At 38.8% G+C, this 24,802-nt stretch overlaps 1 protein-coding gene across 2 annotated transcripts in view; it reads right to left on the reverse strand.

The window, feature by feature from the left end:
* The window catches only part of TRPC4 (transient receptor potential cation channel subfamily C member 4), a 362,390-nt gene that overhangs the window by 279,808 nt on the left and 57,780 nt on the right, over positions 1–24,802 (reverse strand). Inside the window, exon 2 of one of the 2 annotated variants that reach the window (XM_070409233.1) lies at positions 17,655–17,767. The exons of the other annotated variant lie outside the window; for it this stretch is intronic. The gene's annotated coding sequence lies outside the window, so the exon portion shown is untranslated. The remainder of the gene's footprint in view (positions 1–17,654; positions 17,768–24,802) is intronic. 2 annotated transcript variants of the gene reach the window in all.

Raw genomic sequence — 24,802 nt, forward strand, 5'->3', positions numbered from 1 at the left:
GATGTGCCTTTAACATTTATGTAAAATGTTTTTTGTACTCATTCAATAGAAACTTATCTGACTACTGGATAAAGCTAGCAATAAAACTACTGGTCCGCAACTTAACAGTCCAGCTATTAGCAAAAGGTGAACTCATTAACACCCAAACTTTAGCATATTATCTCTAAGGAAAAAATATGGAAGTTTTAAATCCAAGTGGCTAGAGGCCTTGGAACAGACTGGTAGGCCTGTTCCCTCCTCCGACCTTTTCTCCAGCCTCGTATGCCTATACATAATTTACCAAAGTCTTTGGCAACTTAAAGCTTTAAAACATTACTATGTTAAATGATAAACATCTAAATATTTCAACAAGTTTTAAGTTCACCTAAATTTAGCTTTTATTACAGAAAATCTATAAAGTAAATTTAAAACTGTTAATATAATGTCTTGTGCTTTGTTAAAGATATATTTCTTAAAAGTGAGAATGTTCATCAATGTCAATATAAGAAATGGTGGCTGTTTACTTTTTAATCATCATTAGAAAATTGTTTAAATATTGTAAATGACACAGGCCAGTAAGCTAGAACAAGCAGAATAGAAAAACTGAAATAATAAAACAGCAGTTCATATCCATCTAGTAAATCCTATTCTCCCTAAACCAACGACACTTAAAAATAAATAATTTAAGAATAAACCTCATCCTATCTAATAAAAGACAAAAAGGGTAATTGACCATACCTTCGCTACGCTTCCCATTGGCTAATCAGGGTGATATGCAAATTAACCGCCAACCAAGATGGCAGCAGGCAGCCACGCACCTGAAGCGAGCAGGAGGCTTGCTTGCTCCAGTGATGGAGGAAGCCAAGGTTCCCCGCCTGCCACGGCCCGGCTCTAAGTTCCGAAAGCAACAAAGTTTAAATTATAGAAGCTAAACAAACCCCAGATACCTGCTTTCAGCAGGCCGTGGTCTCAGAGCTGGAGCCGGCTCTCAGCTCCAGTGACAGCAACGAAGCTTCAATTATAGAAGGTAAATAAATCCCAGAATAAAAATAAAAAGAAAAAAAGAAGAGGCTGGGAGCTTCAGTCGCCGGCCAGCCTGAAAACAGCCATCAACTCCTCACCCAGGCTGGCCAGGCACCCCAGTGGGGACCCCCACCCTGAAGGGGGTGTGACTAGCTGCAAATAGCCATCAGCCCCTCACCCAGGCTGGCCAGGCACCCAAGCGGGACCCCCACCCTGATCCGGGACACCCTTCAGGGCAAACCAGCTGACCCCCACCTGTGCACCAAGCCTCTATCCTATATAGTAAAAGGGTAATATGCAAACTGACCCTAACAGCAGAAAGACTGGGAATGAATGGTCACTATGACACACACTGACCACCAGGGGGCAGATGCTCAATGCAGGAGCTGCCCTCTGGTGGTCAGTGTGGTCCCACATGGGGGAGCTCTACTCAGCCACGAGCCACGCTGATGGCTGCCAGTACAGCAGTGGTGGTGGGAGCCTCTCCTGTCTCCTCAGCAGTGCTAAGGATGTCTGACTGCAGCTTAGGTCTGCTCCCTGCTGGCAAGTGGACATCCCCCGAGGGCTGCCGGGCTGCCAGAGGGATGTCTGATTGCCATCTTAGGCCCAATCCCTCAGGGAGCAGGCCTAAGCCAGCAGGTGGTCATCCCCCGAGGGGTCCCAGACTGTGAGAGGGCACAGGCTGGGCTGAGGGAACCTCCCCCCACCCGAGTGCACGAATTTTTGTGCACCGAACCTCTAGTTTTAATATATCAGACTACAACCCTACAAACTAATGTCTCTTTCCTTCCACCAGACAATTTATCATAACTCTTATTGTTCTAACTTTTATCACAGTAATACTAAAATGTATAAAACAGTTTGTCTCCACCAGATTACAAGCCCTACTTGTACTCAGAAAATACCACCCCTAGATAACATCACAACTTCCTTTTGTGCCCAGCTCTCATCGTCCCTCTGACCCCCAGAGCAAGGACAATAGGCCAGATACAGATGTAAAAACCTACCAGGGCAAAAAGCTCCAAATGCCTAACAAGGGGCAAAACTGGAAAAAACACACACACAAAAACCTCACCTCCAGAATAACCTATCCTCCCACTAGCCTTCCTGGGAGAAAATAGCCCCTCTTGTTTATCAGCCAAATGACTAATAAAGTATATACCCAGACTTCCACATTCCTGCAGGTTATTAGTAACAACATTCCCCCACCTGGCACAGACTATCCCATCTGAACAGTGCAAGATATGTTTGAACTCATTACAGACCTCTGGCTCCAGGGTAATTTAAAGGATTTCTCTTCAGATCACATCTATTTGTCTACCTTCATACTGCTTCTAAATCTTGCAGGTCTCTTATATTCCTAAAATGGTCCCCCTACTCGCTGTAGATTATCTTTTAACCAAAGAGGGAAGGGTTTAATTGCTAACACCTCCTGTTGTTTTTATCTAAACTCTACAGGTCAAGTAAAGAAAAAAACACACAACACATTCACAGAATACTCAATGGCTCATGAAGATCAGTCAGGACAGCATAGAGCAGTCCATATGGTCCAGCCTACAAGCAGCTCTGCCCAAATTAACCTGGATTTTACCCCTTTGGGGCCCCCTGGCACTATTTCTCCTACTCGTCCTCTTCAAGCCTTGCATTTTCAGGATAGTTACCAAATTTATACAAACAAGATTACAAGTCCTAGTTAAGGCAGTAAGACAGTTTGTCCTTACCCAGGTAAAGGGACCCTACAGGCCTATATCTCAGGAAATAATCTGAATTTACTCCTTAGGCATCCACACCAGGCCTTCCCACACATGAAGCAGACAAAGAGAAACAGTAACTTTACACCCCTCCTTTTCCTTTATATATACCCTTTAAGAAAGAATGAAAGGGTTAAAGACAATAAAATGGGGCAGAGAAAAACTTATGTGCTTAGCATATATCTTGCAGAAAGCTTGTAGCCTTGAGCACAGCATAGCTCAGATAACCAGAAGACACCTGGCATGGGAGGAACCAAGGATGGATCAGACCCTTACATCAGCAGACTGGTTTATAGCCAGCAAAAAATTAATAAAAACCTATTTCTCCCTGCTCTCTTGGCTGATGCCTTTCTCAGTCTCAGCCCACCTGCACCCAGGTGCCTGGATAAAATCTCTTTTGATACATTATGGCCTCATGTCATAGTTGTGTGACCCCAGCCCACTCCGAACCTTTCAAAAAGTAAATGGATTAAATGTTCCAATCAAGAAGCATAGAGTATCTCAGTCCAAAATCAGTAGCCCCATCCCAGGGTACCAGTACCCAGAAGAAAAGCCCCCATAACTTCTGGCTATTAAAACTAGTGGGGATGGTTACTAAGTGAGATGAAGAGCTGCACAGGGGTCCTCAAACTACGGCCCGCGGGCCACATGCAAATACAAATATTGTATTTGTTCCCGTTTTGTTTTTTTACTTCAAAATAAGATATGTGCAGTGTGCATAGGAATTTGTTCATAGCTTTTTTTTTAAAACTATAGTCCAGCCCTTCAACGGTCTGAGGGACAGTGAACTGGCCCCCTGTTTAAAAAGTTTGAGGACCCCTGTGCTAAAATCTCAGCAGTCTTTGTAAAGGGCCTGCACATGGAGTTACTCAGACTCACTTGCTCTGAGCTCCAACACTGGGCCAGCAGCTCCAAAGGAACCAGGGACTTATAGAGAGGAACTGAATTGTCTGGTATTAGGGTGAGAGCTGGGGAGGGGCAGCTTTCTCCAAAATAGAAGTACTGGCAGAGGCCATTGTTCCTTTCAACAGAGTCAGAAGGCTGGCACCATATCTGAGTCTCCAACAATCTGGCTACTACTGTTTGCCCTACCCTGCAGATTCCCTAGACCATGCCCCACCCAACTTTTGGACCCACCCAAGCTTTTTCATAAGAACAACCTGTCTTGGCTCCTGCTTCATAATTGCCTAACATTTCTCAAAAAATTGCATGTTGCTTCAGCATGCCACACAAAAAGAAAAAAAAAAGGCATAGGATAGCTGAATGGATAGAAAAACATGACCCAACTATATGCTGTATAACAGAGACCCACCTCAGAATAAAAGATACATAGAAGATGAAAGTGAAGGGATGTAAAAAAAAATAATTCCATGCAAATGGAAAATAAAATAAAAAGCTGAAGTAGCAGTACTTATCTGACAAAATAGACTTCAAAATGTAGGCCATCACAGGAGACAATAAAGGTCACTACATAATACTAAAGGGAGTGATCCAACAAGAGGATATAACCCTGGTAATCATATATGCATGCATTATAGGAGCAGCTAAATAAAAAAAAAAAGGACTTTAAGGGAGAGATACACAACAATACAGTCATAGTAGGGGACTTTAACACCCTGCTGACTTCATTGGATAAATCTTCCAGGAAAAAACTGAACAAGGAAACAGTGACTCTAAGGGACACTCTGGATCAGATGGACTTAATTTACATTAAAGAAACATTTCACTCCAAAGCTGCAGAATATACATTCTTCTCAAGTGTACATGGATCATTCACAAAGATAGACCACATGTTAGGACACAAGTCTGTATAATTTCAAGAAAATTGAAATCATATCAAGCATCTTCTCAGATCACAGTGGAATGAAATTAGACATCAAATACAGTAAAAACAACCAAAACCATTCAAGCACATAGAGACTAAATCACATCTTATTAAACAATGAATAGGTTACCAGAAGTTCAATAAAAAAATTAAAAACTTACTGGAATCAAATGAAAATGAACACACAACTCAAAATCTCTAGTACCCAGCAAAAGAAGTCCTGAGAAGGAAGGTCATAGCACTATAGGCATACCTAAATAAAAAAAAAAAAGAAAAATCATAAATAAAAATTAAACCCTACAACTTAAAGAACTAGAAAGAGAACAAGAAAAGCCCAGAGTAAGTAAGAGGAAGAAAATAAAAAATATTAGAGCAGAAATAAATGACATAGAGACTAAAACAATAATACAAAAAAAAATAAATGAAACCAAGAGCTGGTTCTTTGAAAAGATAAACAAGATCGATTAATTGTTAGCCAGAATCATCAAGAAACAAAGAGAAAGAGCACAAATAAATAAAATCAGAAACTAAAGTGGAGAAGCAACCACTGACACCACAGAAATACAAAGGATTGTTAAGGAAATAGTATGAACAATTATATGCCAACAAACTGGACAATGAGGATGAAATGGACAAATTCCTAGAAAAACACAATCTCCCAAAACTGAATCAGGATGAATCAGAAAACCTGAATAGGCCAATAACAACTGATAAAATAGAAGTAATCAAAACACTTCCAGCAAACAAAATCCCAGGTCCGGATGGCTTCACAGGGAAGTTTCACCAAACATTCAAAGAACTAACACATATACTCCTCAAACTATTCCAAAAAATCAAAGAGGAAGGAACCCTTCCAAGCTCTTTTTATGAGGCCAGCATTAACCTAATTCCAAAACCACATAAAGACATCACAAAGAAAGAGAATTAGAGGCCAATATCCTTGATGAACATAGATGCTATAATCCTCAAAAAAATACTAGCAAATAAGATCCAGCAATATATTAAAAATATCATACATCATGACCAAGTGGTATTTATTCCAGGGATGCAAGGCTCGTGCAATATTTGCAAATCAACAAACATGATACATTTCATAAACAAATTGAAAGACAAAAATCACAAGATCATATCAACTGATTCAGAGAAAGCATTCAATAAAATACAACACCAATTTTTAATAAAGACTCTCAGCAAAGTGAGAATACAGGGAGCATCTCAAGATGATAAAGGTCATATATGACAAACCTACAGCAAACATCATACTCACTGGGCAAAAAGTAAAACCATTTCCCCTAAGAACAGGAACAATACAGGGATGTTGGCTTTTACCACTCTTAGTCAACATAGTACTGGAAGTCTTAGCCACAGTGATCAGAAAAGAAGAAGAAATAAAGGTCATCCAAATTGGAAAGGAGGAAGTAAAACTCTTATTATTTGCAGATGACATGATATTGTATATAGAAACCCTAAAGACTCCACCATAAAGCTACTATATTTAATAAATGAATTTGGCAATGTAGCAGGAAGCAAAATCAACACCCCAAAATCGATAGATTTTTCATAAACCAATAATGAATTCTCAGAAGGAGAAACTAAACAAGCAATTACATTTACCATTGCAACAAAAAAAATAAGATACTTAGGAATAAACTTAACCACAGAGGCAAAAGACCTGTACTTGGAAAACTAGAGGGTGTTGAAAAAAGAGATAGAGGAAGATATAAATAAGTGGAAGAATATACGATGTTCATGGATTGGTAGAATCAACATAATTAAAATATCCATACTACCTGAGGCAATTTACAGACTCGATGCAATCCCTATTAAAATACCAATAGCATATTTCACAGATCTATAGCAAATACTCCAAAAGTTTATATGGAACCAAAAAGACCCAGAATAGCTGCAGCAATCTTGAGAAAAAAGAACAAAGTTGGAGGAATCACAATACCAGATTCCAAGTTATACTACAAAGCTTGGTACTGCACAAGAACAAGCATATAGATCAATGGAACAGAACAGAGAACCCACAAATTGACCCAAGCCATTATGCTAAATTAGTATTTGACAAAGGAGGCAAGATCATATAATGGAGTCAATACAGTCTCTTCAATAAATGGTGTTGGGAAAATTGAATATGCACATGCAAAAAGAAAGAATCTAGACCACCAACTTACAACATACACAAGAATAAAATAAAAATGGATAAAAGACTTCAATGTGAGTCGTGAAACCATAAAAATCCTAGAAAAAACCATAGGCAGCAAAATCTCAGACAACTTTCTTAGCAATATGTTTATAGATACATGACCTAGGACCAAGGAAACTAAGGAGAAAATAAATAAATAGGACTACATCAAAATAAAGAGTTTCTGCACAGCAAATAAGCCATCAACAAAACAAAAAGGTAGTCACTGTAAGGGAGAAAATATTTGTCCATAATTTAATGATAAAGGGTTAATATCCAAAATATATAAGGAACTCATACATCTTAACAGAAGGAAGACAAACAATCCAATTAAAAAATGGGAAAAGGACCTAAATAGACACTTCTCCAAAGAGGAAATACAAATGACCAAGAGACACATGAAAAAATGCTCCAAAGTCACTGATCATCAGAGAGATGCAAATTAAAATGACAATGAGGTATTACCTCACACTTGTCAGAATGGCTTTCACCAACAAATCAACAAATGCCAAGTGCTGGTGAGGATGTGGACAAAAGGGGATCCAAGTACACTACTGGTGCACCCATTTTGGAAAACAATATGGAGTTTCCTCAAAAAATTAAATATGGAAATGCCATTTGACCCAGTGATCCCACTTTTAGGAATATATCTTAAGAAACCTGGAATACCAATCAGAAAGAATGTATACACACCTATGTCCATAGCAGCCTACCTCTTTGGGGCAATCAATTGAGGGGCTCCCGCACTGTGAGAGGGCACAGGCCAGGCTGGGGTACCCCCCCCCCCCAGTGCATGGATTTCGTGCACTGGGCCTCTAGTGCAGCAATAAAAAAGAAGAATCTCTTACCCTTTGAGACAGTATTGAGGGACCTGGAGTGTATCATGCTAAGGGAGATAAGCCAGTCAGAGAAAGACAAGTATCACATGATCTCACTCATATGTGGAATCTAAGTAACAAAATAATCTGATGAACGGACTGGATCCAGAGACATGGAAGCATGGACAGAGTGGGGAATCTTGGAGGGAAGGAGGGGGAGGGTATGTGGTAAGCAAACAAAAGAACTTGTATACATATATGCATGGCTCATTGACACAGATAATGGGGCAGTGAGGGCCTGGGGGCAGGGGCAGGCTGGAGGGGGTCAATGGGGGGAAAAGGGGAACATATGTAATACTTTCAACACTAAAGAATTAGTAAAAAAATAAATAAATTCCCCTCCCACCCCCCAAAAAAGAGTGTTGGATTTTGTCAAATGCTTTTTCTGCATCAATTAATATGATCGGGTGATTTTTGTCTTTCAATTTGTTTATGCGATGTATCACGTGTATTGATTTACAGATATTGTACTAGCTATGCCTTCCCAAAATAAACACCACACTTGGTCATGGTGTATGATCTTTTAAATGTATTGATGTATGCTATTTGCTAATATTTGTTGAGGATTTTATCATCTTTGTTCATCAGGGATATTGGCCTGTAATTCTCTTTCTTTGTTGTGTCTTTATCTGATTTTGGTATTAGGGTAATGCTGGCTTCATAGAAAGAGCTTGGGAGTGTTCCTGTCTCTTGAATTTTTTGGAATAGACTGAGAAGGACAGGTGTTAGTTATTCTCTGAATTTTTGGTGAAATTCCCCTGTGATGCCATCCAGAGCAGGTCTCTTGTTTGCTGGAAGTTTTTTGATTACCTCTTCAATTTCATCAGTAGTTATTGGCCTATTCAGATTTTCTGATTCTTCTTAATTAAGTTTGGAAGGCTATATTTTTCTAGGAATATGTCCATTTGGTCAAGGTTGTCCAGTTTATTGGAATAGAGTTGTTCATAGTTTTTTTGTTTTTTTTTTTACAATCCTTTGTATTTCTGTGGGTTCAGCTGTTAGTTCACCCCTTTCATTTCTGATTTTTTATAAAATTTGGGCCTTCTCTTTGTTTCTTGGTAAGACTGGCTACAAGTTCTCCAATCTTGTTTATCTTTTCAAAGAACCAGCTCTTGGTTCTATTGATCTTTTTTTTTTTTTTTGTCTCTGTCATTTATTTCTGCTCTGATCTTTATTACTTCCTTCCTTTTACTTACTCTGGGCTTTTCTTATTACTCTCTTTCTAATTCTTTAACTTGTAAGGTTAGATAACTTATTACCAGCTTTTCTTGATTTTTTTAGGTATGCCTGTAGTGCTATGAACCTCCCTCTCAGGTTTACTTTCACCGTGTCCCATAGATTTTGGCTTGTTGTGTTTTCATTGTCATTTTTCTTTCCAGAATGTTTTTTTTTTATTTATTCTTTTATCTCTTTGGTAACCCATTCATTGTTTAACAGCATGCTATATAGTCTCTATGCGTTTAATTGTTTTATTATAGTTGATTTCTAATTTTATGCAATGGTGATGTGAGGAGATGCTTGATATGATTTCAATCTTCTTGAATTTGATGAGACTTGGTCTGTGTCCCAATATGTGGTCTATCTTTGAAAATGTCCTGTGTGCACTTGAGAAGAATATATATTCTATAGCTTTGGGGTGAAATGTTCTGAAGATGTCAATTAGTTTTATCTGATCTAGTGAGTCATTTAGGATTGCTGTTTCCTTGTTGATTTATTGTCTACAAGATTTATCCAGTGATGTCAATGGGGTATTAAAGTTCCCTACTGTCATTGTATTGTTGTCAAACTCTCCCTTGACTTCTTCCAGATTTTTTTATGTATTTGGGTGCTCCTGTATTGGGTGCATATGTGTTTACCAGAGTTATATCCTCTTGTTGAATTGTTTCCTTTAGTATTATGAAGTAGCCTTCCTTATTTCTTGTTATGACCTTCACTTGTAAATCTATTTTGTCAGGTATAAGTATTGCTACCCCAGCTTTTTTTTTTTTTTTTTCATTTCCATTTGCCTGAAAAAAAAATTCCATCCCTTCATTTTCAGTCTGTGTGAGTCCTTTGTTCTGAGTTGGGTCTCTTGTAGATAGCATATGGGTCATGTGTTCTTATCTATTCAGCCACCCTATATCTTTTGATTGGAGCATTTAAACCATTTATGTTTAAGGTTATTATTGAATGGTACTTGTTTGTTGCTGTTTTTATTCTTTGTATCTGTTTTTCTCCCTGTCTTTCTATTCCTTCTTCTCAGAACAGTACCTTTAGAATTTCTTCCATTTATGGTTTGGTGGTAATAAACCCCCTTAGTCTGTTGTTTCCTGCAAAGCTTCTGATTTCACCTTTGGTTTCAAATGAAAGCCTTACTGGATAGATCAGTGGTCACCAACCTTTCAGACCTCACAGGCCACCAGTGGTCTGCAGATCACCAGTTGGTGACCTCTGGGATAGAGTATTCTTAGATTTTGTCCCTTGCTTTTCATTACTTTGTATATTTCATTCCCTTCCCTTTCAGCCCTGATGTGTTTCTGTTGAGAAAGCACTTGACAGTCTAATGGGAGATCCCTTGTAGGTAACTTTCTGTCTCTCTCTTGCTGCCCATAAGATACTTTCTTTGTTATTAGCATTTGCCATTTTAATTATGACACGTCTTGGTGTGGGTGTTTTGAGGTTCATCTTTTTTGGGACTCTCTGTGCTTGTGTGACATTTTTCTTTCCCACGTCAGGGAAGATTTCCTTCATTTTTTTCCTTCAAAAGGTTTTCTATTCCTTGCTCAGCTTCTTCTCATTCTGGCACCCCTGTTATGTGGATGTTGCTTTGTTTCATCTATTCCCAAAGCTCCCTAAAACTCTTCTCCTGCTTTTTAACTTTTTTCCCCCAATTGCTGTTCAGATTAAGTGTTTTTTCTACCCTGTCTTCTAACTCGCTGATTTTGTCATTAGCTTCTACTAGTCTACTGTTGAATCCTTCCATTGTGTTCTTTATTGCTGCTATGTCATTCTTCATTTCGTTCTTGTTTCTAACACATGTTGGTGAATTTCTCATCCAGACATTTGAGCATCCTTCTAACCATTACTCTGAATTCTTTCTCTGACAAATTGCTTGACTCCATTTCATTTAGTTCCTTTCCAGGCAATTCCTCCTTTTCTTTTCTCTTGGGATTGTTTTTTTGTCTCCTCATTTTTGCTATCTTTTTGTATTTGTTTTTATGCAATGTGATTTGCTGTCTCTTTCTGGCTCTGGGCAACCTGAATGAGTTCTAGAGGTTGAAGGCTCTATCAGTCCATAGGTCCAGGACTCCTTAGCCAGAGTCTGGGTCTACTTTGAGTTTCACACCTTTATTGTCTCTGCTCTGAGTTGTATTCCCTCCCCCCATAGATCTTTTCCCTCAGTTTTCTGTTGCTATGCTCAAGGTCAATAGGACATGTGCACAGTTCCTCTGGTATGTGACTCCCTATGAGGTCCTAGAGCCTCTGGCATGCAATTCATTGTGCGGCCCTAGCACCCTCAGCAGGGTGGCATTCTAGGTCCCTCTGGTGGGCACTTGCTGTGCCATCCCGTGGTCTTAGCTGGGCAATGCGCTGGGTTGTGAACTCGCAGCATGGTCCTGGGGCTTGTGTTGGGAGGGGAGAAGGGTCCCTCTGGCATGTACTAACAGTGTGAGGTCCTGGAGTACAGGGTCCTGGAGCATGGGAGGGGCATTATGGTAGAACTCTCTGTCATGCACTCACTGTAGTCATCTGGGAGCCCTCAGCAAGGTAGTGCGCCACTCTGCAGGGGTGGGGTGGTGGTCCCTTGCAAGTTATGTCTGGCAAGCTACTCACTGTGTGGGTTTGTGTCTGAAGCCAGTCTTGGTGTTGGTGTGGCTGTGCTCCTGGCTTCTGCTGCTCCCCCCTTCAAGATGGCATGGTGTCTTCACCAGAGCTGTGCCTGGCCTGGGAATTCCTGTGGAGATAGCAGAGGCTCCCCATTCAGGAGAACCTGATCTGCCAGTCCCTGAGACTCCTGTGAGATCTAACTTCCCTTACACACACACACACACACACACACACACACACCACACATGTCCAAACACTCCCCTCTCACTCCTTTGCTCACTCACTCTCTCCCTCACTTCCATCCTGATGGCCACCATGTTGGGATGCATTCTCAGCATTTTCTTATACTGTTCTTTAAACCAGAGTAACCTTCTATCCCTTAACACCCTAGAAATTCCTTCCATGTTTTTAAACCCTCTGTGAAGTATCATTGTCTGTAAGTATTTCTCTTTTCTTCCTCTTAAGGCAGGGTTAAATGACCTTTTTAAATCATCTTAATACATTTTGTGGATCTCTTAAATTTAGAATATTTCTTACTATACATGTAATTGTGACATACAATTTTTCATCCACAGTGCTAACCAAATAGTAAGTGCCTAAAAGTTCATGAATCAATGAATTGATTACTATGCCTTTATAGTTATTCCACTGTCATGTTAGATAAAATAATAAAATAAGTAGGGTAAAATTGCTTTAATCACTTGCCTAAAATTTGTTTAGCATCTGTCAGCCTGCTGAGTGAAATGACTGAACATCCAGTCAATAGTTACTAAGCTATCAAACAGTCTGTACAAATGCTTTCATTTTTTACCTACTTTTATTTTCTACATATCTTTATCCCCAAGCTTTTGTTATCATATGAAGAATTACAACTGTAACGTGTATATCAACACATGTACAGCTCTCAGTTTTGGAATATGCTTCTCACCTCTCCTACCTAAAATCATCAAAAGGGCATATGGCTTTAGTCACATGGCTGATGCTTCCAGAGGAAAAGGAGCAAAGAGGGAAAAATACAAGACTGGGAAAGCAATTTCAATACCTTTTAATAGGAGCAGGAGAGTTAATTTACCAAATATTGATAAAACTATGAATATTAATATGTACACAATTATAAAAGAGGACAGAAGAAAAACTGGGGAATAAGAAATTATTAAGAAGTAACGGAAAACACTGGTAGAATGACAACCAAATGAATCAGTGAATTGAAAGTTCAAGTCATAAGATTCCCCCAGTTTTTTAAATAAAAAAGTTAAGAGAAAAAATAGATATAATAGGGTGAAAATCTATATTAAAGAGATTACATAAATATAACATAAAATAATGGAATGTAAGAGTATTTTAGTAGAAATGACCAAAAATTTTCATAGTTATGAAAGTTATAAAACCTCATATTGAAGGACTTCATAGTGCAACATAGGATATGTAAGAATGACTCTTTCATATAGAAAAATTTTAAATGAGGGACAAATATCATATCACCTATGGGAACTGCAACTACATACATCATTAGGAATCTGTGTGAACATTAATTTTTGTTCTAGAAAAACTTTTCCCAGGGAAGTTTGTAAACTAATAAATATTTCACTGTTCACATTAAGAAATTCCAGCATATCAGTTTATCTGAGATAACATCTAATCACCTGGTCAAACAGATAGATCCCTTATTAAGCAAAGCTTTACTTATCAAGACTCTTCAGAACTCTCACTTTGCTAAATCCACCAATGCTAAACTAGTTGTTTGGAAAAATAATATTTTTTTAAACTCAAAAGAATGTCATGATGCACTTTCCAGAGAGTTTTTTATTCTATATAGTTATTAAACCTATGATATTGTGATAATTTTAGTGATATAAAATTGTATGATGATTTTAAAATTAATCCCAGAAGTTTATCTCTTTAGTATATTCACATTGAGATATTTAAGACTACACTTAAAATATATTATTATTATCAGGCATTTTGCATTTTCTTTTAAATTCAGTTAGCTCCATCTATGCCTTTAAATGTTTAAAGAGATATTATAAGAATCCTATCTAATAATAGAGAAACATGGTAATTAGCCATAACTTCGCTACCCTTCCCATTGGCTAATCAGCGAGATATGCAAATTAACTGTCAGCCAAGATGGCAGCTGGCAGCCAGGCAGCTGAAGCCAACATGAGGCTTGCTTGCTCCAGTGACAGAGGAAGCCAAGGTTCCCTGCCTGCCACAGCCTGGCTTGAGCTCCTGAAGCAACAGCTCCAAAAGATACAATGTTTCAATTATAGAAGCTAAAAGATGGCGGTTAATTTGCAGATACCAGTTGCGAGAGAAGATTGAGGACAACATGGAGGCCAAGCGGTACAGAAGGGAGCTAAGTAGAGGCCTTGAGGACAGAAACGGAACCAAGGCTGCGGAGGTGGGAGGCGGGAGGTGGGAGGGCAAGCCCAGCCACAGTGGCTGCGAGCTGGAGGGGCAGCAGCTTCGAGGGGAAGGGGCAGTGCCTGGGAGCGGGAGGGGAAACCCAGCAGGAGTGGTTGGGAGCAGGTGGGAAAACCCAGCAGGAGTGGCTGGGAGCAGGAGGGGAAACCTGCCACAGCACCTGGGAGCCAGAGGAGAAACCCAGCAGGAGTGGCTGGGAGCAGGAGGGGAAACCCAGAAGGAGTGGCTGGGAGTGGGAGCGAAGCCCGCCTCAGCGAGTTTCGCTCCCCTCTCTGCTTCGCTCCAGCCGCTGGAAGCCCTATTCTTGCAGGAATCTTCCTGCAACGGGCCTCTAGTATTCATATAAGTAGAAAAGTTTATTTTCCATAAAATCATCATTTAAGTTTTAACTAAATAAAATTAACTTTCTTTAGGTCAAAGTTCTCCTGTTATTCTAGGACTTGGCATAAATTAATTTCTCAAGTATTGATTTAAGAAACAAGAAAGAACTATGGATTTTATAGTACAATCCTCCATTCTGGATCTGGCTCCATTAAAAATAGTTCTTAGATTTCTGTTAATTTTCTCTGCTTCTTGGGGATCCGGTTGCCTTAAAAAGAATTGAGGAATTAAACTCTAATTCTAATTGAAATGAGCCCAAATCATCTCCGGTAAAACAGTTTATTAGCTTTGTAAACAATTACTGATTTATTAAAATTATCATAAAAGTGAAGCCAGGAGTTGAAATTTTAACACTTGGAGTGGGGGAAACGAGTTAAGTCGGCTCCCGTGAATTGCGCGTACTCCGCGGGAGCCGTCTTAACTCGGTTCATATAGATTTGCGGTGGAGTGCGGGAAACGTGTAAACTCGGGCCGATTGTAACTGCGTATTACCAAATATTTGTTTGTTTGCCGTTCACAAAGATACCTACCTGCGTATGCGAACCGTTTCATACCCATTGGGGTAATAGGTATCATAAAAATCCCTGATTTTGCGCGGGAAACCTAAATAATTGCCCGCGCCATCTTATATTTTGGCGGGAAATTCACCCCACACCGGAGTGTTAATTGTGAGTTTTCCATTTTCATTTCAAAATTAAAATCCCAATGTCCCATGATATTAAAAACCTCATAGGTTTGCTACATGCACTGATGGAACATTTAGAGGGAAAGTGAAGAAATATTTTCATCTATCAATCAAATAATAAAGGGTAAGTTACATTCCCTTAATCCATTAAGAGTTTGAATAAAACAAAAAGCAAAGGAAGGTTGAATTCTCTCTCTCTGCCTGAACTTTGAGCCAAGACATTGGTCTTCTCTCCTCTTGGACTGGGTCTTATATCATCTGCAGTTCTAAGTCTCAGTCTTTGAACTCTTCATGCTAGAATTCACACCATTGGCTTTCACAAGCATCCAGCTTGCAGGTGGCACATTTCAGGACTTCTAAGCTCCATAATTGTGTGAGTCAATTTCTTATAATAAATATTCATATTTGGTTCTATTTCTCTGGAGAACCCCGACTAATACACTGTACCATATGTTACCTCTTCTTTTGTCAAATTTTAGAAATCATCTTGACTGTCTAATTTTTAAATTAAATTTATTGGGGTAACTTTGGTTAAGAACATTTTATAAGTTTCAGGTGTACAATTATGTATTTATCATTTGTATATTGCATTGTGTGCTTATCCTTCAGAGTATAATCTCCTTCTATCAACATATATGTGACTCCCATTGCTCTCTTTGTTCTCCACTACCCCACTTCTCCTTGATTTGTACTCATCAAAAGCTAGTTTGTACCCCCAAATTGATGTTTTCAACCACTGTGCTCTGGACAGAATTACTTACCTCAAAGTTATGTTTCCTTATGTATAAAATAGGGATAACATAACTATCTCAGACCCTTGTATTAAAGAGTTGCAATAATATAGTAAGTGAACCAGGGTGCTTGAATCTTAGAATACAGGTAATAAATGCTTCTGCAGTTTAAGCCCTAACATTTTGTTTCCTATAATTTTAAAAGTTCAGGAGTTGAATTAACCCAACTTTACTGCAAGCGCATTTTTATTCAATAACTTAAATTTATAACCCAGTAACTTTTGGTCTGAGGTAACTCAGGCAATTTTACACTTATCATAGTTTAAATAACTAGCTTTACTACTTGTGTCTTATAAACAGACAATAGTTTTGGAGCCAAAACTATTGGGTTTTTGAAATCTTCTTCAACTTAGTCTCAGGTTAGTTATTCTCTTCTTGGAGATGTATTCTCCCTATATGTCAAGATAAATAATGCTGCCTACATGCAGGGCTGTTGCTATGCCTATGTGTTATGATATACAAAAGTGGCTGATATATAGGTATTCAATTGGTGCTGATTATATTCAATTTCACTGTATTTCTAAGTGGCACAATTTCAAGATGTGAACTAAAAAAAAGTAATTTGTAAAAAATATTGTTTGTTTGTTTATTTATTTAGTGGGTGAACAATCCAATGTTTGGTGAATTCATAATGATAGAAAGGATCTACATTGAAGGGTAAAAAGCTATGTCACTATAAACTCTTGCCTGCCAGAAGCCAGTTACCCCTGTGGTAACTATTCTGACATCTCCTGCTTAAAACATAAAAGGTCAGAAAGATCATGAGGTCCCCATTTTACATTCTGTACTCTACTGAAAGTCAAAATCAATCTATCTTTTGTCCTGCTCTGTGGGAGGTTTCTGTCCTCCTGAGCTCATCTTAGGACACCTGCATTACTGTCTAACAGGTGTACTGCCTCAGTCAAACTCCCCACCTGGCATTGATACTGGAGTGGGGTGCAGCAAGCATATGGTGCCAAAAGCCAGAGCCCTTCCCAACTTAACATGCCCCCACCCCATCTCCTATCAGTACAAAAAGGCTAAGAATAGTGGTATTTTGGCCAGCAGGAATGGAAGATCCTGCCATGTCCCCACATGGGGACTGGAGCACCAGGGAACTCCCACTTATTATACAACTCTCAGGTCTCTTCACTTGGACTAGAGTCAAGAACAACAGTGTCTTCTTTTCCTGTTGATTCCGCCAAGCCTATGCCATTGGCTATGGTTTTCCTGGATAGAAGGTAGGGACATTCATGTTCATCACTAATTAGATAACACATTTCGTTGCCTTAAGATCACTCCTGCTCTTTACTGCTCTTCATTGATTTTCTACACTTTGACTTTTAGAGCGCTGGGAAGAAATTACATCTAGTCAATATCCTCAGAGGGTCTTCCAGTTATTTGTTTAAATTAAGCTTAAATTCCTTTATTAAGACAAATATATATTGACCTACATATCCCATGGTGTATATAATAAAAAATGTAATAACTCTACATAGTTTATTAATGCAAGACATTTAGAATAAATTTATGAAATTAATTTCTATACTATTGGAGATATATTAATCAGCTAGGTCCATAGTCTATGAGAGAAAAAATTTCTAATAATCTGCTACCATCCCATGTATTTAATAATTAGCTCATCATCTTCAGTTCTCAGATTGGAAAACATAACTGTTTCTCATGAAATTAATGGAAATATGAGTGAATAACTTATACTAGAGGTATTTGCTAAGACATAGATAGATAGATAGATAGATAGATAGATAGATAGATTTAAGAGCAACTAAGATATATACATTTGTTTAAAATAAATTTTTACCAGTCAGTTAATATATGAATAGCAGAGAACTAGCAGTACACTAAATAAGTATAATTACTATATTATGAATCAATGTAAACCATCTATAATAAAAAAGCATAATATGCAAATTAGACCAGACCTCCTTCCAGACAACCTTCCAGATGAAGTCGGGGCAGCCAGGAAAGCCCGAGTCCCGAGTGCCAGAGGGAAACCGGTGCCAGCAGTCAGGGGAAGGAAGGTCTACTCTTGCCTCTAGTAAAATTATAATACAATATTAATACTTTAGACTTTGTGATATAAATTAATATGAATTTCATATGGTCTATATTTCAAATAAAAAGCCCCATAAAAGATTATTTCCCTTGTATTTAATGCCTTGATTTTTCTAATCTACACTAATAAAAGACAAACATGCAAATTGACCGTACCTTCCCTATGCCGTAAGCCACGCCCACCAGCCAATCAGAGTGACTATATGCAAATTAACCCAACCAAGATGGCGGCCAGCAGCCACAGAGCTGGAGCAAGCAGGAGGCTTGGTTTACCCAATGATAGAGGAAGCCAAGCTTCCCCCTTGCCGTGGAGGGCTCTGAGCTCCACTCAAAGCAACAAAGTTACAATTATAGAAGGTAAAAAAACCCAGATACCTGCTTTCAGCTGGCTGTGGCCACAGAGCTGGAGCGAGTAGCAGGCTTCCCTCCTGCCCACCATGGCCAGCTCTGAGCTCCTCTAAAGGCTACAAAGTTTCAATTATAGAAGGTAAATAAATCCCAGAATAAAAAAAAAAAAGGAGAGGCTGGAGCTTCCGTTGCCAGAAGGGCTTGGCCAGCCTGAAAACAGCCCTCAGCCCCTCACCCAGACTGGCCAGGCACTCCAGTGGGGACCCCCCACCCTAAAGGGGGTGTGGCCAGCCTGCATACAGCCATCAGCCCCTCACCCAGGCTGGCCAGGCACCCCAGTGGGGATCATCACCCTGAAGGGGTGTGACCAGCTGCAAACAGCCATCAGCCCCTCCCCAGGCTGGCCAGGCACCCCAGCGGGACCCCCACCCTGATCCGGGACACCCTTCAGGGCAAACCAACTGGCCCCCACCCATGCACCAGGCCTCTATCCTATATAATAAAAGGATAAAATACAAACTGATCCTAAGAGCAGAATGACTGGGAATGACTGGTCACTATGGCACACACTGACCACCAGGGGGCAGACGCTCAATGCAAGAGCTGCCCCCTGGTGGTCAGTGCGCTCCCACAGGGGAAGGTCTGCTCAGCCACAAGCCAGGCTGATGACTGCCAGTACAGCGGTGGTGGGGGGAGCTTCTCCTGCCTCCTCAGCAGCACTAAGGATGTCTGACTGCAGCTTAGGCCTGCTCCCCGCTGGCAAGTGGACATCCCCTGAGGGCTGCCGGGCTGCCAGAGGGATTTCTGACTGCCAGCTTGGGCCCAATTCCCCAGGAAGTGGGCCTAAGCCAGCAGGTGGACATCCTCCGAGGAGTCCCAGACTGCAAGAGGGCATAGGCCGGGCTGAGGGACCCCCCACGAGTGCACAAATTTTTCTGCACCAGGCCTCTAGTCTAAAAATAAAATCATTTAACAAATTAAATTTTAAATTTATGTATACAGTAATACATAAAATGGATACAGTAATGCATACTAATAAATTATTTTTATTAGTGAGTGAGTGACTTCAACAAACTTCAACTAACCAAGCATTATATCATCTCTTCTTTTGACTGAAAATATTTGGAAGGACATTTGTCTAAGCATAAAGGTAGTCCACATCTCATTTGTGCAATAAATAAGGCAACATACCCTAAATGTGTACATATTTTACTGTTACTGTGGAGTGTAACAAAAAATATTTTCTAAAATTGTTTTTCTTGAGTAGGGAAGATAATTTACAGAATTATCTGTAATTTTGCCATTTACAATGCAAATATTTCAAAAAGTGGGCAGAAGATGTATGTAAGATACCCTGAAAGATAGTGGGAAATTTTTACAAAACATAAGGAATGATTTTTTTTAGTCTCTCTTTCTGTAATTTCACTATTGGTGTATAGAAATGCCATAGATTTCTTGGCATTAATTTTGTATCCTGCTACATTGACGAATTTATTTTTTTTAAATATATTTTCTTGACTTTTTACAAAGAGGAAGGGAGAGGGATAGAGAGTTTAGAAACAACGATGAGAGAGAAACATCGATCAGCTGCCTCCTGCACAGCCCCTACTGGGGATGTGCCCACAACCAAGGTATGTGCCCTTGACTGGAATTGACCCTGGGACCCTTCAGTCCGCAGGCCGACACTCCATCCACTGAGCCAAACTGGTCAGGGCAAAGAATTCATTTTTAAGTATAATAATTTTTTGATGGAATCTTTAGGGTTTTCTATGTACAGTATCATGATATCTGTGAATAGGGACAGTTTTACTTCTTCTTTTCCAATTTGAATGCCTTTTATTTTTTCTTCTTGTTCAATCAGAATGGCTAGTATTTCCAGTACTATGTCAAACAGGAGCGGTGAGAGTGGGCATCCCTGTCTTGTTCCTTTTACCATCACACCAAAAAAATTAAGATACCTAGGAATAAACTTAACTAAGGAGGTAAAAGACCTGTACTCAGAAAACTACAGGATACTGAAAGAAGAGATAGAGGAAGACATAAACAGATGGAAAAAAATACCGTGTTCATGGATTGGTAGAATCAACATCATTAAAATGTGCATACTACCCAAAGCAATCTACAGATACAATGCAATCCCTATTAAAATAGCAAAAGCATATTTCACAGACCTAGAACGCACTTTCCAAAAATTCATCTGGAATAAAAAAAGACCACGAATAGCTGCAGCAATCTTGAGAAAGAAGAACAAAGTATGAGGGATCTCAATACCAGATATCAAGCTGTATTACAATGCTACTATTCTCAAAACTGCCTGGTACTGGCACAAGAACAGACATATAGACCAATGGAATAGGATAGAGAACCCAGAAATCTACCCAAACCACTATGCTCAATTAATATTTGACAAAGAAGGCAAGAACATACAATGGAGTCAAGGCAGTCTCTTCAATAAATGGTGTTGGGAAAATTGGACAGATACATGCAAAAAATGAAACTAAACCACCAACTTAAACTGTACACAAAAAATAAACTCAAAATGGATAAAGGACTTGAACATCAGATGGGAAACCATAAAAATACTAGAGGAATCCACAGGCAGCAAAATCTCAGACATATGCCAAAGCAATATATTCACCGATACATCTTCTCTAGGGCAATGGAAACTAAAGAGAAAATAAACAGATGGGACTACATCAAAATAAAAAGCTTCTGCACAGCAAAAGAAACCATCAACAAAACAACAAGAAAGCCCACTGCATGGGAGAACATATTTGCTAATGTTATCACTGATAAGGGTTTAATCTCCAACATTTATAGGGAACTCATACAACTTAACAAAAGGAAGATTAACAACCCAATCAAAAAATGGGCAACAGAGCCAAATAGATATTTTTTGAAAGAAGACATAAGGAAGGCCAAGAGACATATGAAAACATGGTCAAAATCACTAATCATCTGAGAGATGCAAATCAAAACAACAATGGGATACCATCTCACACCTGTCAGAATGGCTATCATCAACAAATCAACAAATGACAAGTGCTGGTGAGGATTCGGAGAAAAATGAACCCTCATGCACTGCTGGTGGGAATACAAACTGGTGCAGCCACTGTGGAGAACAGTATGGATTTTCCTCAAAAAACTAAAAATGAAACTCCCATTTGACCCAGTGATCCCACTTCTAGGATTATATCCCAATAAACTGGAAATACCGATCAGAAAGGATATATGCACCCCTATGTTCATAGTGGCACAATTTACCATACCTAAGATTTGGAAACAGCCTAATTGCCCATCAGAGGATGAGTGGATTAAAAAACTGTGGTACATCTACACAATGGACTACTCTGGTGCTGTAAAAAAGAAGGAATTCTTACCATTTGCAACAGCATGGATGGAACTGGACAGCATTATGCTAAGCGAAATAAGCCAGTCAGAGAAAGATAAATATCACATGATATCACTTATTTGTGGAATATAATGAACAATATAAACTGATCAACAAAAACAGATCCAGATGGCATCGATCAGACCATCAAACCTTAGCGGGAAGGTACGGGAGGGTGGGGTCAGGGGTTGAGATCCACTAAAGGACTTGTATGCAGGCATATAAGCCTAACCAATGGACACAGACAACAGGGGGGTGAGGGCATGAGTGGAGGGTGGGCAGGCAATGGGGCGATAAGGATACATATGTAATACCTTAATCAATAAAGAAAAAAACATTTTAAAAAAACAGAAGGAATGAAAAGGTCATAGAGGATGTTCTATTACATCATTCTTCACTCAGTGTACTCAAATTACAACTGGGAACAATGATGATTTTCTACTTTTCTCATCCCTTCTACATTTATTACTTGGAATTCTACTTTAAAGAAATTTTTTTTCTTACTCCTACTTATACAATAATTTATTTATATCATCATGAATTGGTGGATATTTATTTTATTTTCGAGTTATAATTCTTTTATTATTTCTTTTGTTGTTGAAACAGTTTCAGCTTTGGTTATTAGGAGTTCTTTTTTTAGGTTGTCATCTGTGTTCTTTTGACATGGTCTCATTCTTTTTATTTATTGAGAACTTTTTTTACTTTCTGACACTACAACATGCTCCAGGCTCTTATTGTCTTTTCCTGCCTCAGTACTAAAATCACCATTTTTCAATGAAGCCCCAGCTTATTTTATGGGAAGTATTTAGAAATTAATATCTGGGTGCTAGGTGTGCTTGTTGCTACTGGGGTGTCATTGGTGTTCATGTTATTATTCACCTTTGCTTATTTGTAACTTCTTTTCCTGACAATAAGAACACCTGGCTCTCATTTTTCTACAACTATGTTGAACCTTAGCATAGACATAAAATAGATTCAGAATTGCAAGACCATAAGAAACACATTTACCAACCAGAATATAGCTCCTTGTGTCTCAGTCTTGTAATATCTAAATATATGTTATTTAGATCATCTCTTTCTTCCCCCACTATATTGCCTTTTAATTTTCACAGCCAAAGGGGAGATTGACAAATTACCATGTAGAACAAAAAAATGTACAGCTTATGCTAGATTCCTTAAATCAAGGAAATGAAGTGATCTTGCTTGAGTTAATGATGAAGAAACACCCCATAACCTAAACCATAACATGTCAATATTATTTGGTATCCTGGTGCATGAAAACCAATACTATTTGTTATAACATATCATAAAATTGTCATGTAAAATAATAAGGTATTTATTCATATTATTGAGAGTTTAAAATATATTTGACAATGTGCAAGAAAAATTTAAGATGGATAGGGGATGGTCCTTCCTCAATAAAATGCCTTTATGTGCATTAGTGCTATTTTAGGGACATTTACAAAAAGCAGTGGCTGTGAGGTCTCATCCAGTAGTCATGGAGTACTTAATAACACTTCCAAATTTATTAATCAACATTGTAAATACTTATATCCAAAAGAAACCTTTTTGTGTATAAGATAGACTCTTAATGTCAACAACTTTTGTGTAATAGGAGTTCTGTTTTCAGGGTAGAATCTAGTTAGATATTGTTCTTTTATGACAAAGATAGAAAACATTAAAATCTTATCAGTATTGAAACAAAGTTGAGAGGAAGAGAGTGTTCACAAGGGACAGTAAAGAGAAAGAGGACATGGAAAAAGAGAGTCACTGGAAGTACCACCATTGTACACCTCTGTTCAATAGCTAGGGCTATAAGGATGCAATTGCTCCACATGGTTATCACCACCTGAATTTCAAGACACAACTCAAGCCACCACTTCCTCTTGGAAAAATTCCCTGTTCTGGCTCAATCCAGTAAAGGCAGGTTCAGGAAAGTGTTTCATTTCTATTCCCTGCAGCTAGATGCTAAAAGCTTCTCTGAACTTTTCAAATCTCCATTGTATTCACTAACTTTCTATATTTGTCTCTCACCATATCATAATATATTCTCCTAAATAGCAGGGAATGCTTTGCTGATACATACCCTATAATAATCAGTTTTTTTTTTTCAAGGAAATGAGTGATGATTGTGCATGAGAGCTGTTTATAAGAGGCAGATGGAGATTAAATATGCATACAGCTTGCACAACGAGGCCGAGGGTGAGTCACATTGCAAGACAATCCATGACAAGACTTGATCCAAGAATAAAAAACTAACATTTAAGACCCAACTACATCACAAGAACCCAAATAGCTCAAGTAGGGGGCTCCACTAGATCACCAGACTCAGGAGATCTGAGAGACTGAACCACTGGGTCCAAAAATCACCAACTACATAGCACCACCCCTGAAAGAACAAGGGTAGCAAAGCAGTTGGATCTAAGACATAGAAACAATTAAAACACTACAGCAAAAAATGGAGAGACAAAAAGCAATCCCCAAAAGAAAGAAAAAAGAGAAATCACCAGAAAGAAAATAAAATGAAATGGATGCAAGTAACTAGTCAGAGAAAAAAATTCAGAGTAGTGGTTATAAGGATGCTCATATGTATGGATGACAAATACACAGAACTCAATGAGAATTATAATGAGCTGAATGAGAATGTCACCAACATGAACAGGAATCAAGTGGAAATGAAGAATAATATAGCTGCAATAAAGAACACAATGGTAGGCTTCAACAGTAGACCACAAGAAACTGGGGATCACATCAGCGGTTAGAAGACAAGGTAGAAAAAATACCCAAGCAGAGCAGCAACTGGAAAAAAATAAAAAACTTAAAAATCAGAAGAGCCTCAGGGACCTCTGGGGCAACACAAAATGAAACAACATCTGCATAATAGGGGTATGAGAAAGAGAGGAAACTGAGCAAGGAATAGAAAACCTGTTTGAAGAAATAATGACAGAAAAATTCCCTGATGTTGGGAAGAAAAAAATCCATACAAGTTCAAGAAGCACATGGAGTCTCAAACAAAATAAACCCCAAAAGACCAACACCAAGACACATCCTAATTAAAGTGGCAAACACCAACAACAAAGTAAGAATCTTAAAGGCTGCCAGAGAGAGACAGAAGGTTAACTATAAGGGATCCCCCATTAGACTAACAACTGATTTCTCAACAGAATCACATCAGGCCAGAAGGGAATGGAATGAAATATACAAAGTAATGGAAAGCAATACTCTGGTTTCTCTTCAGATCGCATAAATCTTTCGCCTTTTACAAAGTAATGGAAA

Source organism: Myotis yumanensis, unplaced genomic scaffold (assembly GCF_028538775.1).
Source record: "Myotis yumanensis isolate MYYU_CA2020_CCGP unplaced genomic scaffold, mMyoYum1.0.hap1 SCAF_3, whole genome shotgun sequence".
Classification (NCBI taxonomy): Eukaryota; Metazoa; Chordata; class Mammalia; order Chiroptera; family Vespertilionidae; genus Myotis; species Myotis yumanensis.